The sequence below is a fragment of the Montipora capricornis genome, chromosome 2 (genome assembly GCF_036669925.1).
Source record: "Montipora capricornis isolate CH-2021 chromosome 2, ASM3666992v2, whole genome shotgun sequence".
NCBI classification, from domain to species: Eukaryota; Metazoa; Cnidaria; class Anthozoa; order Scleractinia; family Acroporidae; genus Montipora; species Montipora capricornis.
In genome coordinates, this window is record NC_090884.1 from 13901390 (window position 1) to 13908889 (window position 7500).

The 7500-nt window shown below is 39.0% G+C and overlaps 1 protein-coding gene across 1 annotated transcript in view; it reads left to right on the forward strand.

Moving 5' to 3' along the window:
- The first annotated feature begins 7487 nt into the window (after nucleotides 1-7487).
- The window catches only part of LOC138037794 (trace amine-associated receptor 9-like), a 1329-nt gene continuing 1316 nt past the window's right edge, over nucleotides 7488-7500 (forward strand). Inside the window, exon 1 of the mRNA XM_068883684.1 lies at nucleotides 7488-7500. This exon is cut by the window's right edge and continues 1316 nt beyond it. The gene's annotated coding sequence lies outside the window, so the exon portion shown is untranslated.

The following is a 7500-nucleotide window of genomic DNA, read 5'->3' on the forward strand; positions in this document are numbered from 1 at the left end:
ACTTGTCCTGATAAACACCGCAGCCAATCAGGCCGCGCGTCTTGACAGAAGCCTGCCAAATAACCTGGTGATGTCATTTTCCCTCTTTCCAGACAAGTCCCTCGTGGTTGAGCTTGAGAAATTCAAAAAGGAAAACGATTTCAACAGTCATTTCTTTCGATTTACAATCCACCGACCCACTGGATTCTCCATTTCTTCGGCCAGTGTCCTTAAACCAGAATTGCGGTCTTGGATAAGCCTACACATATGTAGTCTTGCGCCTATGGCGCTGAATGTTGTTTCATTGTTGGATTGACAGAATCATTTAAAACAATTCGTCGCATCTTCCTTATTTGTAAGGACATATGCCTCATTGGCTGAATAAAACTCCTTCTACTTGCCAAAAATACAGCGAAAATAATCATAAGAGAAGTCATTCCAAGCACTACGGCCCCTTACATTTTTTTATTATGGCGCGCTTTTGCAAATTGAATCCTCTGAGTCAGCGGCTTAGATTGCGGGTTAAATTTCACAGTGAAAACAGTTGTCACTTTTAGCTAGTAAAAGTCGGTTTGTAAACAAAGCCTAGAAAGAATGTTCAGCTAGTTAATCGGCCTAGTGAAAACACAACCTATGTATACGCCCATAGAGTACCAGGACTTTAGGGGCATAAATGTTACACCCATCATTGCGAGATGTTTCGAGAGGACAGTCTACCAAGCCTTCAGTAAACCTGTGTTCGTGGCCAATCTTCACCCAACTCAGTTTGCGTACCGTGATGGTTGCAGCTCTACAGACGCCCCAATTAGAATGCAGTACAACTGCCTAAAAGCTCTTGATGACCCGGACACTGTTGCAGTTAGACTCTTTGCAATGGATTTTTCGAAGGCTTTTGATAACGTAGATCATTTCCTCCTAATCGAAAAACTCAAAGCTCTGAATATGAACCCATGTTTAACAAACTGGTATCTTAGTTTTCTGAAAGGACGAAAACAACGCCTTGTATTTAGAGGGAAAGCATTTAATTGGCTTGATGTTAATAAGGGTACCTGTCTAGGGCAGTGTCAGTGGGCCGTATTTATTTAACCTGTTTTTAAACGATCTTTGTATTAATAATAGTTGCATGACACACTTAATTAAGTATGCCGATGATACGACTATACAGGTCAATGTCACTAAATTTCAAGCTGATGAGTCACGTGGACACTGTAAATCAATATTTCGAATGGTCTGATGACAATTGTATGCCATGTAACTTAAGGAAATGCAAAGAGTTATGCCTTCAGAAAAAATGTAACACCAATTGCAGTAACGCCCAGATAGTTCATACTACACAGGTAGATTCCCTTAAGATTTTAGGAGTAACCTTTCAAAGTAACTGTAGGTTCACAGAGCACGTACGCAGCAAGTTGGTAGAAGCAAACAGGTGCCTGTTTGTAATTAGACGTCTCAGGAAAGAGGGATACAATCAGGCAGATATAGACCATCTGTTTGCTTCTATTTTACTGCCTAAAATTACTTATGGTCTCGGCGTTTATGCAGCCTCAAGCCCGGAGCTCACTACAGTCCAGAATTTTCTCCGTAGGTGTTACAAGCGCAAGTACATTTCATATGCAATAGATGTTAATGAATTGATAGATAAGTCTGACAGGAGCATTTTTAATAAGATAAAGCGGAAAATTGTAACCATCCTTTACATGAAATTATGCCTGAGATTAAACAGACTTCACTGAGGTTAAGGAACCCTACTAGCCTTTTACCAAGAATTCACACGGAACGCTTTAAGGCCTCTTATATCAATAGATTGTATTTTAAGTATAAACTCTTCTTGTAGATAATAGATAGATAGATTTTTCATGAATTTGAATATAATTTGAAGGGCATTGTGTATTTATAAATTTATTATATGGTAGTTTTTTAATGTATTTATTCTACAATGTTATTGTTATGTATTTTTACCGATATTATTTTTTATAATAATAAAGACATGAATTTGTTCACATGCTAATCGTCAATCTCTGGCACAATACTCTTGAAAATTTGTTATTAAACGAGGTTTCATATTTGTATGTTATCTCCATAGAATATTTGTATGCTATTCTTAGTTTGCGAAATGAAGTCATTCAGTGCAGATTCTAACTAGGACAAATTTGAACGAGCCAAAACTGAAATAACCACAAAAGTACTTTTCAGAGTTAAATTCAACTTCCATACAAGCTCCTTATTCTCACATTCCCGTAAGCAGCCAGCTCAATTACAATATATCTCCTTCCCGAGGGTTTCCATTCTCTTTGAACACTGAATTTGGACCATTTTTTGCCAAGGTTTTGGCCAAGTTACCAGAACAATAACTTAAATCAACCTTTGTTCAATAGTATTGATTGCCAGTGTTACAAACAGTACAACTCTATTTTGATTTGTTCACAGTGGAACTACGTAACGTAGGGCCTGTTTGTAGTATCCGCTCGCCGAGATCCAGACCTGAGCCGGCAATCCTCTCTAAAAAAATTTTCATGAACGCCCCATTTGTCGTCAGCCTGGCTGCTTGATCACGGTTTATTTTCGGATTTGTTAGTTCCAGACTCATCTCACAGGGCTTAAATGGACCTTTATTTCGAATTAAAAAATACGTACATCTTTTATCATTTTCTTAACTTTGAAAGAAAATCTCAAGTTTAATAATTCACAATTGAACGTATTTCCCTTTAATCGAGAAAAGTCCGTGGAAAGGACGCCTGAACTTCTTTCTGACGCTTAAAGAACATTCTGAATTCTCGGGAGACTGTGAAACCGTTGATGGTCTTCAGAATCCTTTGTAATCGTGTTACTGAAACACGGAGAGTGCTTTTTCTCATCGCTATTTTAAGGGCTGGCGTCAATGTTAATTAACTTAACGCCCTCAGATGATGACCTGATTCCGTGAAAGTTGACGCCTCAAACGATTTGCGATGGTAGATTAATGGAATACAATGGGAATGAAATGTTGCAAGGAACTGGGCATCATACTGGAGTTTCACTCCCGTTTCTTAGCTGGATACTCCAGCCTTTTTTTGGTTGCTAAGAGCGTGCGGCTCTTTATGATTGGCTGGGAAATTTGATCACAGATCCTTGTTTACTTTGTTTTATGTTGTTTGATTAATTTTGTTTTTTTTAACGTACAACTTAGTAGCCTGCGTGGCGGGCGTTCGAAGAGGAAGGGAAAGAGCGGCGGGAGAGCACCCTCCTCGTTCTTCCACCGATTCTCCTTTCCCTTACCCTTCGAACGCCTGCCACGCAATAAAAGCAATTTAAAATTCACGATGTTTTTTTAAGTTTTAAAACTTGTTTCTTTGTTACAAACCTCATCGTTGGTTACAAAGCGTTTGAAAAAATCGTTAGCGCTAGAACAACCAAGCGAGACATCACTCACTCCGCTCACGCTGCAAAACACATACATGTATAGACCTTTTCACGGTTTCTGACGGGTCCACTCAATGATGCATGCAATTATACACCTATTTCTCTTACTTGCACTTTAAGTAAAGCATTGAGAAATTACCTTATGGACATCTCTTCACCCACGTGCGTGACAACCTCAGCCCGCACCAACACGGCTTTGTCCACGGCAAGTCGCGTCTCTCTAATCTTTTGGAAACAGTGCATGGGCCCAATACCATTTTAGAGGATGGGGATGTAGTAGAACTAGTCTACTTGGACTTTCAGAAAGCGTTCGATAAAGTTCCACAGCAGCGACTCCTGTTGAAGTTAAAAGTATATTAGATAACCGGCCAATGTAACAACATTATTCGAAATTTTATTACTGGCAATGGCATTCCATGAAGGCGACGAATTATCCACATGGGAACCCGTACTATCTAGAGTGCCTCAAGGTTCCGTTTTGGGGCCCCTGTTGTTTCTTTTGTTTATTAACGATATGGCTGCTATCACAACGAATACAACCACGCTATTTGCTGACGATTCAAAGTTAATAGGAAACGCACGATCACCTGCAACCATTCAGTCGGACTTACACTGCTTATTCCATTCTGCTGACGTGTAGCAAATGAAGTTAAATGAATCAAAGCTAAGTGCAGCGTTTTGCATATTGGTAAAGACAACCCTAAGAATAACTACATGCTGGGCCATACACCCTTGCAAGTGCTTGGAAAGGAAAGAGATCTGGGAGTGGTTGTTTCAGCTGGCGATACCCTTTGTTGGGAGGAATGATTGGAAAAGGAAAAGAAATGACGTCATGGATCATTAGGAATATTGTATCTAGGAAGCCAGAAGTGCTTATACAATTTTACAAAGCTTTTGTCAGACCCCATTTGGAATACAAAACTTTGGTTTTATCAACGGAGTTGATAATGTAAATTGGCCACCGTACAGAGATTCTAAAAGCTGACGTTTCGAGCGTTAGCCCTTCGTCAGAGCGAATCGAGGAATTATGGGTTACGTGTAGTTTTTATAGTAGAGTAGGAGCTACGCTATTGGTGGTAACATGGCAACGTGAAAAATAGGAATACATTAGTTAAATGAAAAGCGTTCGTTAATACCGTGAGGATTAAGGGTGCCGATTTGGAAGATGAATTTTTGTTCTAGATTCTTGCGGCTTTCCGTCGTACCTAGATGTAGGGAAAGGCCGCAGATAGCCATGTTTTTTTTTGGAGTAGTTAGGGAGATTAAAATGACGAGCGACTGGCTTAGATGCATCTTTGTCATTCTTCTCAACATCGCGAAGGTGTTCGCGGAATCGGTCACCTAGTCGTCTACCTGTCTCGCCAATGTATAATTTATAGCATAACGTACAGGTTATGCAATAAATGACATTTGCAGAGGTACATGTGAAACGATCGGTGATCTTAACAGATCGCTTAGGTCCCGATATCTTGCTAGTGTTAACAATGAAAAGTTTTGCATCATGAGCGCGCGCAAGACACGGAAACTGGGGTATAATCATGGAAATAGAAGACTGCCAAAGACAGTTTACGAGGATAATTGAGGGCATGGGCCTACTCCCTTATCGTCAAAGGTTACAGCGTGTCAAATTAACGACTTTACTGGAACGTCGAATGAGTGGTAACTTGAAGTGGCAGTGTCGTGGATTGAAATAAAAATCTGGAAAGCAACGGAGACCTGTTTACCGATGGCAAACAAAACTTAATGGCCAAAGTTTCTTCAAAACGACTATAGAGCGTTTTCACATGACGTGACTAAAATAAATGCTAATTTGATGAAACAAAAGAAACTATTTGCATAAAAATAGAGTTCAATTCCCAGTAACAGTTATGTTATGTTATTTTATCTTATCTTATCTGACGCCATCTTGTTTGAGGGACAAACGCGGCTTAAATTGCAGTGAATGTATGGGATTTTGGCCGAATTCAAACCTCTATAACTCCGCTGCAAAAAGGAAGATTAAAAAAAGTAATAAATATTTTTAGTCATTTTATTAATATCATTCACTCAAAGGAAAATTAGATCATTGCACAAGGCTTAATGTCCGAAAACTGGATATTAGAAATCTCCTCTTGTCGCTTCAAATTTCGCGGGAATTTAGTAAGTAAGTAAGTAAGTATGGTTTATTTAACTACAATGGCAGGAGATCCTGGGTAACAGTATAGTTATATCGCATAAGCTACACATTACGTATCATACTACCTTATACAATTACTGAAGTTAATTGTTACAAACTCGCTAAATCTCTTCGTGTTTAGTTTAGGGGAGACTGTAGTCATGTTGAATGGTATCCCTGTGCAGGGATCGCAAAAGAAAGTTGCAGCATGCCTCCGCCCTACCATCCGAGAGAGATTTGCATAATTTTGTTTACAACGGTTTATATGAAATTTTGCTAACAACATACATCTTCAGAAGTGACGGTTAAACAAATAGATGTATATTGTAGCATACGAAACGTCAAGTCAAAAGTAAAATGCGTTTTATCATTATGTTTGTAGCCGCTGTTTGTTTTATGTTTTTGATTAAGTTGAAATGGCCACAAAACAAGAATATTTTTGATACATGCTCTCGCTTTCCACATTCACTGTAATTTCAGCGGTCAGTAGGGCGTCAGAAACCGTGAAAAGGTCTATTGATCAGTTAGTTATACGAAGTGTTGGTAATTCATGTTCGCTTGGTTAAGTTGTTATAGTTCTGAAGGGTTTCTGACGATGATGTTTGTATCACCGAACATCTTTTACAATTTGAAAAAAAACGTGAATTTTTTGAAAGGCAAAATTTATTCGCGTCTATCTCGACCATTTGACAGCCAAATCCTTGCTTTATGACTGTCAGTGAGAGAGCTCAGTGAGAATATTTATTTTATATATACCGTATATACAGAATATTTACTTCCTTTCCTCCGACGCATTTAATCGCAAAGGGCTCTTGAACCCAAACAAAAATCCAGAAAACACTTCGCCCAAACAAAAAAGAACAGTTTGATTTCATGATTTTTCATAATAATACAAAAACGTCGAGTACAGTGTAGTTGAAATGCTAATTACCAGTAAATAAGACCCCTTTCTCGGCCTGATTGTCAAATTGACCAAAAACACTAACATCGGGGAGGGTACAGGAGTCAATTGACTGATGCATTACTTTTAATATATGGGAATATTTGTAAAAACAAACACTAAGGGTGAAAATTGTGAAGTGACGGCGACTTTTGCGTTGAGAAGAGAAAGGAAATTAAAACGACGGCCAAACTTACAGTCGACAGTTGTACGACATCGGTCGTGAGAACGATGTAACGGCTCCCTTTTTTTGCTATGATGCGTCGTGCAGCTGAGATGTCTCCGTAAAAATGCTCAGGCAACCGTAGAACAGAATCCTAGAAATTAACAGCAACAACAACTTTTTGTCGATTTTCTCAGGGGTCTGTTGATACACTGCTAGCTACTGCTGTTGATGATTCGTAATTCTCTTTCAACAAGCTGGCGAAGAGCTGCCAAAGAGTCGGCCATTTTGGATGTAGACACTGGTTCCCAATCTTCCTCGGTTAAGTCAACCGAAAGTTGTTCCCAGACCGCTGAATGTTGGGGGCACCATTTACGAAAACAGCGGCACCATTTACAAAATTAGAAGCATCATTTACTAAAATAGAGGCGCCATTTTAAAAATTAGAGGCACCATTCTGACCATTTACGAAAACAGAGGCACCATTTTCAAAATTAGAGGCACCATTTACGAAAACAGTGGCACCATTTACAAAATTAGAAGCATCATTTACTGAAATAGAGGCACCATTTTAAAAATTAGAGGCACCATTTACGAAAACAGCAGCACCATTTACAAAATTAGAAGCATAATTTACTAAAATAGAGGCACTATTTTCAAAATTAGAGGCACCATTTACGAAAACAGAGGCACCATTTTCAAAATTAGAGGCACCATTTACGAAAGCAGAGGCACCATTTATGAAAATAACAGAGGCTGAATTTTGGCGGTAATGGCACCCCATAATCCTTTTGCCTAACTTTGAAAACACACCACACTGTTTCAGTGTTCAGAATAGAGGAGCTGGAGAACGCACATAAAGTT